This window comes from Dipodomys spectabilis, unplaced genomic scaffold (assembly GCF_019054845.1).
Source record: "Dipodomys spectabilis isolate Male_0828 unplaced genomic scaffold, ASM1905484v1 ptg000415l, whole genome shotgun sequence".
Lineage (NCBI taxonomy): Eukaryota > Metazoa > Chordata > Mammalia > Rodentia > Heteromyidae > Dipodomys > Dipodomys spectabilis.
This window is the reverse complement of record NW_024871092.1, coordinates 423499-436575: the sequence shown is the minus strand read 5'-3', so window position 1 is coordinate 436575 and position 13077 is coordinate 423499. Positions and strand designations below refer to the sequence as shown.

At 34.9% G+C, this 13077-nt stretch overlaps 1 non-coding gene across 1 annotated transcript; it reads right to left on the bottom strand.

Moving 5' to 3' along the window:
• Positions 1 to 756: 756 nt before the first annotated feature.
• On the bottom strand, positions 757 to 862 carry LOC122097152. Its single transcript, XR_006145483.1, has one exon. It is a non-coding gene; the product is annotated as a U6 spliceosomal RNA (small nuclear RNA).
• Between the last annotated feature and the right edge of the window lie 12215 nt (positions 863 to 13077).

Here is a 13077-nt window from a genome sequence, read left to right as displayed (position 1 = left end):
AATTTTGTCATATCACCTTACATTTTGGATTTAACATCCACTTATCATGGAGACTGTTTGCCGTTCATCTATTTGCTTTTGGCTTACCTCGCTCAACATGATTTCCTGTAGCTTGATTGATTTCCCTGCTAATGCCATTATTTTGTCCTTTCTAATGGCTGGAAAATATTCCGTTGCGTATAGTTACCACAGTTTTTGGATCTATTCATCTCTGGTGGGACATATGGGTTGTTTTCATATCCTGGCTATTGTGAACAGTGCTGCAATAAACATGGAGGTGCATGTGTCCTTGAATATTGGTACCTGTTGTTCAGGATAGATGCCTAGAAGTGGTATGAGTGGGCCATAAGGAAGGTCAATATTTAGCTTTCTGAGGACTCACCAGACTGCTTTCCAAAGTGGTTGTGTAAGTGTACATTCACACACACACAAACACACACACAGACACACACACACACACAGAATGTTTTCTTGATCATTCTTCTACTGAGGGACATCGGGGTTGGTTTCATATCTTAGCTATGGCAAATAATGCTACAATGAACATTGTTGTGGTGGTAGTTTTAGTATGGATTTGTTTGTGATCATTTAGGGGAATGCCCAAAAGTGGAATTGCTGTGTAATAGGGAAGCTCTATGTGGAGTCTTTTGAGGAACCTCCAAACTGCTTTTCAAAGTGGATGAACAAGTTTACACTCCCACCAAGAATGCAGTTGGCTTCCCTTCTGGCCACATCCCTTCCAGCATCTGTTGTTGTAAAAATATGAAATGATTCACTAATTTGCGTGTCATTCTTGTGCAGTGACCATGTTAATCTTCTCTGTATGTTTCAATTTTAGTGTATGTGCAGCCAAATTGAGCACAGAACATTTATATATATATATATATATATATATATATATATATATATATATATATACACACATATATATATATATATGTAAATTGTAATTGATTTTCTTAAACTAGACAATTCAACAAAAAGTAAGTTCAAAAGAATTGTGAAATTTTAGAACCATTTATTTCTTACATAAGCACACATTTAAGAATAAATTCAAGATTGACATGCCAAAAACAAAATAATTCCAGGTATTTGTTGTTCATGAGATGTGTAGGAGGAGGAATTCAATTATTCTACACAAGGCACCTGTCATAGTGATCATTGCAGCAAATGTTAAGGTTTGTTAAAACTTTTAATGTTTTAAATATGTTTAATTTTGGGATTTGCTTATATATGACAAAATTAAGACTGTTTGGCATGTCATAAAATTTTTCAATAAAGTATATAATATTTCTAGTAGCAAGTACTTGTAAGTATGTACATTTCAGAGTTTATAGAAACTTTACTAATGAGAAGTAGCAAAGACTGTTTAAAGAAGCAGAGTGAAGAGTTAAGATTTAAAGTACACAGTTTCTGTTAAATCTTTAGGGCTCCCTTATGTTATATGTTAGTGATGAATAAATAATGATATAAGCCACATACAAGTGATGAGATGAACTATAAATAGTAATCTTATTGGGTAAATTTAAAGGCTACTCATACCATTATCCAGTTTTAAATGTACAGGAATACAAGAAAATAGTAAAATCTACTATGTACACTTCAAATACTGAAAACCCTGGTAATTGTTTTGCTTTTTATTTTTAGTAAACATTAATATTTAATTATTTTTTTCTTTATTTATAGCATTTTTTCCTTGTTGTAATATAATTCAACTTTTTGTGAGTCGTGATTAAGAGGAACTTTGAGAATATTATTGGGATAGCCACAACATTTTTCATAGGTGCATGTGAATTTACAAAGAGCAAAACTAAAAACAAAATATTGATTAAAAATTTTATCAAGTAGAGTCTGAATCAGGAGTGTTGATAAATGTTCACACCTAAAATCTTAACCCTAGGCTGAAGTAGTGGTATTACAGAATTGAGGCCACAAAATTGAGAAAATGTGTTTTGTTTTGTTTTTTGCTTTGGTTTTGTTGGTTGTGGGGCTTGAACTCTGGGTCTTGGGTTCTGTCCTTCAGCTCTTCAGCTCACGGCTAGTGTTACCACTTGAGCCACAGCACCACTTTCATCTTTTTCTGCTTATGTCGTGCTGAGGAATGAAATTCAGACCTCATGCATGCAAGTCAAACACTCTACCACTGAGCCACCTTCCCAGCACCTGAGAAACTGTGATTTAAAAAATCATCTGAACAATATTTGCTTTCTGCTTTGGGTTATATAATGAAATATGTAAACATATTTTTATATTTTTGTGAATTGTCATACTTCTAAATTTAACTGCAGCCAATTTAACCTTTTCAAAATCAAGAAATATTTCTGAGAATTTGCTTCTGTGAAGACCGTTTTTGCATTTATAATTTCTTCTTAGTCATTTTTATTTTTTATCAAAATCACTTTATATTTTATGTTGATGAGTTATCATACATCAACTACCTTCAAATGTACATGTAGAGTCTCAATATAGCAGTATGAATATTCTCATATACCTCTTGTTTTTCTGTTACACACTTTAAGTATTATGATATTTTTCTCTTTCTTTCATTCTCTCTCATTTCTGCTCTTTCTCTTTCATGCTCCATGTCTGCTACTTAGATTATCTGCTGGTCTACTATTATCCTTCAGGGTCCACTGGTTTTGTGAGAACATGATAGGGACCATCACTTACCCTTGCATTCTTTAAGAGTTATAACACTGACGTGAAATTATTCTTTGCCATTCTAAATGGCAAAACAACAGATCTAGGAATTCCTTTTCACTTTTAGTACTATTATAAATTTTATCTCATACGAATCATTGAGACTGATAAGATACTTTTAGCTTGGGACCTAAAAGTTCTTGTTCTTTTAAAAACAACCTTTTTCTTTTATTATCAGTAAGTAACAAAAACAAAGCTTTCCTATGGAAAGTAGGCTAAAGTTGTTTATAGGGATGAAAAGCAAGGTAATGGGGGAAATATGTACAAAGGATACCCCTCATATAGCACCGATCCTTAGAACAGTTTATCATGTACACTTTGTGATAAGGACAATGTGCTGGGAACTCTAGATTAAATCACTGAACACCTGATATATATTTATATGCACATATATTTATATATGTATATTTATTTATATATGCATATATGTGTATATAGGCCCATATATGTACACATGAATGTTACTATACACACAAATACACACATACGTACACACATGTACACATGCACAAATGGAGAAAGACACATAGATATAACCAACAAAAGTTTCTCTAGTTGTTGAATATATCTTTGACAGAATGCTTGATAACAAATATGTTGAAGATATATTTGTCTCTAAGAGTACTTTTACCACTCCTCTTATCTCTTACAACTGGTAGGTTTAGAGAGATTCGACTTGAAAAATGCAGTACAAGTGATAGCAAGTCACTTGGAAATCTCAATAAGTATAGGTCATATGGTGTCTCCCTGCTCCCCATGGAATGCTTGCTCTTGTAGACATTCTCAACATCCAAAGTAGTAGGACAATATCCTTGTTAAGAATAAAGTTATAAGGCTTTAAATGGCATCCTTCCTTGGGCTCTTTTCCAACAGCCAGCATCAATTCCTAAGCAGATGAGTGACTCCCCAAAAGACTGGAGCACAGGTCAAAATTTAACCAACCCTTGTGAAAAGTTTAATGTGAGAAATGCCGACTGAGGTCTTGCTGATGTCCTGGCCACGAAAATGAGAAAAAAAGAAAGTTTTTTTATGTATTAAAATTTGAGAATAATTTGTAACCTGTCAATAAATGTGTAGAACACAATTATACCAACTGACAAAAGATGATGTGTATTTCATTTATGTGCTTTTGGACATGGAAAGTGTTTTTAAGTGTGTGTACACAAGTAGAATCAGCATGAAACAAGCCAGCATTTCTTCATTTAAGATACAAGGAAAGGATACAGGTTGACCCATTTTAACAATGAGATTTGCAAGATACTATTAGAGGGGGGTGGACGGAGGTGTTGGGGATGTGTGAAGGTAAGGAATAGTAGGGGAAAAACAAAGGAGGTGGTAACAATGCTCAATAAGAAATGTACTCATTACCTTACTTATGTAACTGTAACCCCTCTGTACAGTATCTTTACAATAATATATATATTAAAAACATACAAGGAAAACTGTACATATAGCAAGTTGTGTGTGTCACTCAATATAAGTAAAGAATTGGTTTTAGGACCACAGGCATACTAAAATTTTGGATGCTCAAATTCTCTATGTAAACACAGAATATTATTTTCATTAGAATCTGCCCACAACCTAGTGCAGTGTAATTTCTGTGAAAATTTTTACTACATGCTATGTTTGTAATGGAAAATAAAATATATTCACTATCAACAGATACAAATTTATTTCAGATAATTTTTGTCTGCATTTTGTGGATGGAATTGCGAGAGCTAATTTGAAAAGCACAAATTTAATCACCAAGAGCTGTCTTCAAGATGTAACAAAGATCTAATACAGCATCATTGAATGGTATGGGACTCTAAGGAGAAGTACTTGAATTGAAACATTATCAGAAAGTGTAAGCAAGCACAGACTATTTAGAAATGCAGCTGCTAGATTTCTCACGGAGTGCTTTTATAACATTTTGTGAAACACAAGTCAGAACCTCATGGAAGTGTAGACAATTTTCCTTCACCTTTCTGTCAATCTTGGTCATTATAAACTAGAATAATCCTGTAATAAGAAAATGTTTATGAAAAGTGGGGGAAGATGGTGGAGGAGAACCTGGAGGCTAAACAATCCTTCGCATAGAAAGCAGATTTAGTGTTCCAGCGAACATTACTAGGCTAGAGTATCACACTAAGTGTGCCATCACAGTACAGAGTTTGGCTAGAGAGGGAAAATCCAGGGAAGGCGACAGATCTGAGCAGTTGCTGTAGCCATGGATGAGGCAGCTTTGGTGGCGGCCATACCCACTCTGCCATACATACAACAGAGAGGGTCCAGGACAAAGGCACCAGACACAGTGGGTGAGCAGATTCAAATCAACACCAGCAACAACTGAAAAGGAGAAAATTAGTTAAACCATCTTAACAGGCCCATATCAAGCATTGAAATAGAAAAAGCAGTAAGAGACCTCCGTTCTTAGAAAAGCCCAGAACCACATGGATTTACAGCAGAATTCTACATGGTTTTCAAAGCAGAGCTCATACCAATACTCCTCCAAATCTTCAATGAAATTGAAAGAGAAAGTTCACAACCTAACTAATTCTATGAAGTCATCATAACCCTCATCCCAAAACCAGGCAGCAACCTATCAAAGAAAGAGAATTATACACCCATTACTTTGATGAACATTGATGCCAAACTTCTCAACAAAATTTTGGCCAAACAATTCAACAATTCATCCAAAAAATTACATACCATGATCAAATAGGATTCAGTTCAGGGATGAAAAGCTGGTTCAATATACACAAATCAATTAATTAACACCACTTTATGATGAATTTTCTGGATAAACAAGGAATCCAAGGAATATTCCTCAATAAAATAAAGGCTGCATATGACAAACCTGCAACCAGCATTATACTTAATTGTCAAAAAGTAAAGACATTTCCTCATAACTCAGAAATGAGACAAGGACGTCCACTCTCTCCACTTCTCTTCAGTTTACTATTAGAATGCCTAGCTACAGCAATAAGAAAAGATGGAAACATAAAAGGGATTCAAACAGGGGAAGATGAATTAAAACTCTCCCTCTTTGCAGATGACATGATCTTGTATTTACCGAATCCCATGGACTCCACTCCCAAATTACTCATGCTGATTCAAAACTATGGCAATGTATCAGGGTATAAAATTAACCCTCAAAAATCAATGGCTTTTCTGTATGCCAACAATGAGAAAAGAGTGGCTGAAATCAGAAAAGCAACTCCATTCTTAATAACCCCACAAAAATAGAATAGCAATGAATTAACTTAACCAAAGAAGTAAAGAATCTCCATGATGAAAACTTTAAAAACCTGAAAAAGAAAATCAAAACAGAACTTAGAAAGTGAAAAAACTCCCTTGATCCAGGATTGGAAGGATTAACATCGTGAAAATGGCAATACTTCCCGAGGCTATCTGCAAATTCAATGCAAAACCAATCAATATTTCAATCTCATTCTATAAGGAAATAGAGGAGGCAATCCAAAAAGCCATATGGAACGATAAAAGGCAATGAATAGCATAAATAATCCTTAACAGAAAAACCAGTGCTGGAGTAATATCAATACCAGATTTCAAACTTTACTACAAAGCATTAGCAAACAAAGCAGCTTGGTACTGGCACAAGAGCAGACCTCAGGACCAATGGAATAGAATTGAAAACCCAGAAATGAGCCTATAGACCAATAGGCACCTAATCTTTGATAAAGGAGATAAAAAATAGAATGGAAGAAAGACAGCCCCTTCAGTAAAAGTGCTGGCAAAATTGGTTAATCACTCATAGAAAACTAAAGCTAGGTCCTTATCTATCATCCTGTACCGAATCAGAGAAAAATGAAAAGAATACTTAAAAAGGACCAAAAGTTCAGAAGAGATAAACACACACACACACACACACACACACACACACACACACACACACACACACATACACACACACACACACACACACACACACACACACACACATACTTACCACTCTGACTCAGATCAGGTTCCAGACATTGGGTATCAGACTTTCTTGTCCAGACATAAAATACATTCATAATTCCACACATATAGAAACACCAGATCATTCAAAATAATGAGAATATTTGACAGAACCACCCCGCTCTGAGCCAAGTACTCTCTGATTTCATTCATTCATATTGATGCATTTTTCATATCATAATTAAAATCTTTTTGTATCTCTCTGATTAGCAGAAAATATTTATCATATAAGAGAAAATGTAGGTAAAATTACTTTTTGCATATGAAATAATGACATTCCTGAGGATAAAACATGCCGGTTTTTCAGTTTGTTTGCCAAAATGGAACTATTAGACCTTCTGAGTATTTAACTTTAAACCTAAACCTTCAAATTTCACTAGGATTTGAATTGCGTTACTACAACATTAATGTAAAATAAAGAGAAAGAAAATTATGTTTATCACACCTTAATCCGTGAATTGTCTTTATTACAAAAACCATTACATTTATATAACATGATAAACATCCTGAAACAAACTATGAGGTATGGAAACAGAAGAGTCCGTTTTTTGTTTACTGTATGTTGTTATTTATAGTTTGTGATGATTCTGTCTTCTTTACCTTATCATGGTATATTCATTCTACGTCTTCAGGAAGGTGGAAGTGGGCACAGAGCTTTAGGGAAAGGGTGAAAAAATGAAACAGTGGAGTTCCTTGAACATTGATGAAAGTGAACTATTTAACACATGGGTGGGGAAAGAAGGGAGGGAATGGGGAAATCGGGAACTGAAGACATTTCCTAAAAGGAAATGTACACATTACCTGACTCATGTAATTGTAATACCTCTATAAATCAACTTAATAACAGAGTAAATTTATTTTAAAAAGTCAAACAAAACATTGTTTCTTAGAATCGTACAAGTATGTTTTGTTCACTGGTTTGAGCTGGATGAGTCTATATCTGAAAATAGCTACATTTACATTCATTGGGCGAATTTTTGAGCTACTAGTAGATAAAAGTCAATTATGATTGTATGTTTTTTGAGACTGATTCATTTATTTGTTTAATCTAATTTGTATGATTTCTATCTACCAGTTTTTGAATTGGCTTGTTCCTGTTTTTCAAGGACCTAGTGGTGCATTATTAGTGCTGATTTAAGATTGTTCTAATTTGTTGATGTACATACTCAAAGCAATAAATTTTCCTGAGTATTGCCTATGTTCTTGTGTCCCAGAGGAGGTAGTATTTTGTCTGTTCACTCCCACTGAATTCCATAAACGTTGGAACTTCCCTCCATATGTCTTCAGAGACTCATTGATGATTTGGCAATGTGTTATTCAGTCTCTGTGAGTTTCAGAATTTTTCGTAATGCTTTTTGATGCTGAGATCTAATTTGGTCCCATTGTCGTCTAACAGGATACAATGAGTAATTTCATTTTTATTTTTGAATTTTCACAGATTGTCTTTCTGATTTAAGATATGATCTATTTTGGAGAACGTTCCATGAGCTGTTAGGTATAGTTTGTCAAACCAGGTATTTGGTTTTGATTTTTTTGCTAGATTTTGACCTGGATGGCCCGTCTAGAGGTAAGAATGATGTGTTCAAGCAACCAACAATGTGTTTGGATGTATGCATATTTTTAGGGCAAGTAGTATTTGTCTGATGAATTTGAGAGATCTAGGATTCAGGGCATTGATATTTAGCATTGTTATATCCCCCTGATTGAGAGATTCCTTAATCAACATTTAATGTCCTTTCAGTCTCTTTTTACCTTTATACCAATTTTAATTTAAAGTCAATCTTATCTAATATTAATATAACTACTCTGGTCTGTTAATGAGGTCCATTTTTAATTTGTAAAGATGATGTACAGAAGGGATCCAATTACATAAGTCAGATAATGAGCACATTTCTTTTTCAACAGTGTCACCTCTTCCCTCATGTTCTCCCAGTTTTTCCCTTTCAACCTCCCTCCCCCCTAAGTTGTATAGTTCATTTTCAAGGTAGTGTCTATTGAGTGGCACTGCTACATTTGTTTACCCTTTGTCCCACCATTTCTGTGTTTCCCCTTTACCTTTCCAAACTTATATATAAAACCAAAGGTGCAGAAATTAAAACAAAATAACCGCATCCGAATTCAGATGGAAAAAGCAAAATAATAAAAAAAAACTCTCATTATCATTTCTTGGAGATCAATTTGATGAACATTATTTTATATGATAATATTCATATAGTTATTGAGCCTTTGTGATCCTCTCCAAAGGGCATCCTCCTTTGATCTCACTGTATAAATGTTTAGAATCCCATGTAATTTATCATGTCCAAATGCAATGTTTTCTCTTTTACCATCCAAGTGTGTTAAGTTGTAGAATTAGAGGCACATTCTAAGACAACAAATGAGGGAAATCGGGCAACCTATATTTCTTTGAGTCTGACTTTCTTCACTTAATATAGGTTTGTTCAAAGTATTTCCATTTCCTTATGAATGGTATAATATCATTTTTTCTGGGTGAATAGAGTTGCATCAAACTGAAGTGTTTCTTCATGGCAAGGAAAAAAGTTAGCAGGGTATATAGAAAGAGAATAGAATGGAAGAAGATATTTACTAGCTAAGCATTAGACCAGGGATTACATAACTACCCCATATTTAGAGATCAAATAAACCCTCAAATAAACAAGAGCCCAATTAATATATGGGATAATGACTTAAAGAGAACTTAGAAGAAAAGTAACAATGACACATAGACATATCTCTCTCCATGAAAGAAATGCAAATCCAAACAACACTGAGATTCTTCTCACCACTGTTACAATGTCATGATGAAAAAACGAACAATCACTGATACTGATAGGGATGTGGTCCAAAGGAAACTCTATTACATTGTTGGTGGAAATGTAATCTTGTTCAACGACTTTGGAAAACACTATAGAGGTTGCTCACAAAACTGAATAGAAAGCTCCCTATGATCCAGCAATTCTACTTATGGGCATTTATCCAATAAAGCAGAAACAAGGCCACACTGAAGCTGCCAGCACCATCATGTTCATTGTTGCATTTTCTGTAGCCAACATATGGAATCAGCCCAGATGCCTCTCACTGCAAAAAGGGATCAAGAAATGTGTGTGTGTGTGTGTGTGTGTGTGTATGAATTATATATATATATATATATATATATATATATATATATATTCATAGTTATATGTGTACATACACAAATACCTATATATGTATACATATATATGTATATACAGATGTATATATACATGTATATAGACATATCTGTTTATTATTATTTTCATTTGTCTGTAAGTTAGCATTTTACTTTATTTACCAAACGTGTCTTTAATGATTTTACTTTTTTTATTTTATTTTTAAAATGTTGTACAGAGGGGTTACAGTTACATGAGTAAGGCAATGAGTATATTACTTGTTGATCATTATTACCACTTCCTTCCTTGTTGTTATCCCACTATCCCTTCCCTCCCCCAGCTCCCACATTCCTTTCTCCCCACTCTTCGAAGCATGAAGTGGTAAGGTTCATTTCCAATATAGTCTTATTGGTATCTGTGTTGCAATGGGTCATCCTGTTTCCTTGTTTCAGTGTTTTGTAATTCCCTTTACCCTCCCCAGATTAAACATGTATATACAAGATGCAGGGTATCAAAATCGAGTAAAGTGACAACAGGGGATATTCCATAGATGAAAGAACATACTAAGGAAACAACAACAACAAAAATGAATAAAATGACGTTGCACATTTACAACAGTAACAATAGATACAGAACTCCTAAACATGTCCCTTATTACCAAGCTAGTTATTGCAATTCATGTCCTTATCATTTTTGGAACTTCACTAAAATGTTTTGTAGCCTTCCATGTGGACATATATGTTCAATTTTTCCTAAATCTATCTACTCATATGATACCAAGCAGCTCTCTTCTGAAGCCAAAAAGGCAGCCTTCTACTGCTTGGTTCCAAATCACTTGTATTTTTTCTTTGTACTAAGAATGCTGATTAAAGCCCAGTGCTGGTAGATCATTTTATAATTGTAGCAACTCAGGAAGCTGAAATGAGGATCGTGGTTCAAAGCCAGCCTGGGCAGAAAAAGTCCATGAGACTCTTATCTCCAATAAACCACCAGGAAACCAGAAGTGGCGCTATGGCTCAAGTGGTAGAGACCTAGCCTTGAACTGAATAGATGAGGAACAGCGCCCAGGCCCAGAGTTCAAGGCCCACGACCACCACCAGCAACAACAACAATAAAGAGAATACTTACTCAAAAGGCAATAGCATTAAGTAGTCTTAAAGATAGGCTGAAGTCTAACATTTTAGTCTTATCTTAAATACCAAGGGCCTTCTATTCTAATGAGCCATGAGCCCTCAGAATGTTGACCATATTTCTTAGTTTATTTACACAATTACTATAAGTATGCATTTTCTCATCTATCTTTCATTTCACCACAAAATCTGTATTTATCCTTTATGACATACTTGAATACCAATGCCTTTGGAAGATATTTATTAATTGGTGTATATTAATTGTACAAAGAAATCTTATTGAAATATTTTACACACTCACATATTGATCTAGGACTTGATTAACCCATTTCTGTCTTTCTCCATTCCCATTGCCCCTTATTTTTCATCTGTTTTCTGTGAATTTCTTTGTGCCATCTCCACACATTGTCAAAATGTATTAAAGTGTTGTTGACTCACCCTCATTGAAAATTATGCAATGCTGAATATAAAAGCAAAAATCTAAGTAAATGGAGACTTATACTTTTTATGTATTGGAGGATACAATTGAGCAAAGATATTAATTGTCCCCACCCCCCCCCTTTTTTGGGGGTCATACACGGGGCTTGAAATTTGGGCCTGGGCACTGTTCCTCAGCTCTTCAGCTCAAAGTGAGTGCTCTACCCTTTGAGCAACTGTGCCACTTCTGGTTCTCTGGTAGTTAATTGGGGATAAGAGTCTCACAGACATTCATGTTCCAGCTGCCTTGAAACGCAATCCTCAGATCTCAGCATCCTATCCAGCTAGTATAATAATCGTGAGCTAACAGTGCCAAGCATCACAGTTTTATTTGTAAGTTTATGAAAATTTCTCAAAACACCTGACCATCACTCTTTGACTCATTGACAAAGGAAAATATACTTGAATATATTTCTCTTTCCAATATTAAAGCTGTTAGTGTAAAATTGTTATATTTATAGAGGAAAGATTATACAGCTCAATGTGTCTGTAGGGCACCAGATTAGAGCCACATAATTATTATCAAGGAATATTTAATAAGAGTGTAAAACCAAACACTTGTGGAGTGACATTCTCTTTAAAAAGTGGTGATAGGTTAGACAATATTGTAGAAAATTAAAAAGCGAACATTGACTTAAAATAATTTTTCAAATATTAACTTCAAGCAGGATTTGAAGTTGGCCTATAAAACAAAAAGAGGGATGTAAATGTATAACATTGGAAGATGCCTTGACAATTTTGGAGATGAAGCATTCTTAAATTTGGCATTGAAATTATAGGAAAGGAAAACTTGATATAGTAGAACTCAAAAAAGTATAAAATAATTTAGACTGTGAAAGCTCATATGCAAGTAGTGAATAGAAGTTGGGAGCATGGGACTCATGTATCTCAACCTAACTACTTGGTAGGCTGTGATGTGAGTATTGCTGTTTGATGGCACCCCACAAAATAATGTCCCTGAAAATCTTATCTCTGATAAATCAGCAAAAAAGCCAAAAGTGAGGCATGACTGAAATGGTATATTGTTAACAAATTGCAACTAATCTCAGGGACCCTGTGTTCATGTCCCAGGACCATACATACATGTACAAAACTAATAGTAGTAATACTACTAATATTGATGATGATGATGATGATGTTGATGATGATAGTGATGATTATTGTAGGGCACAGGGGCAGCAAAGATGGTGCTGAGAGGGAGTTGAGTGGGCAGAGCCCAATTTGCTTTATGTTCAGTGCCTAACCACCCCGTGGAAGCTTAGCTTCATGATAGCGTGTGACCTTGGCAGTGATTGGTTGTTCTTCCTCACTTGCCATGCCACCTGCTCTTTTTTGCTTTAAAAAGTGCTGCTCTGTGTTAATAAACGAGTTTCTTCCTGCATGACTTGACCTCCTGCTGGGTCTGATTGTTTTCCCGGCTGAGGAAGGCTGGGTAAAGGGTGAGCTGCCGCACTTACCTTTCCTCGGACCCCGTCCGTCTTTCGTGGGACTGACAAAGACCCAACAGATGATGATAATGACGATGATAATGATGATGAAGATAATGTTGATGAAGTGTACCCATAGTCAAGGATAAAATATTTGCAAATCCTATACCTGAAGAATGCCTCAAATTAGACTCTACATAGAACTCTCAAAAACTAATGTTAAAAAGAACATCAAGTAGAAACTAG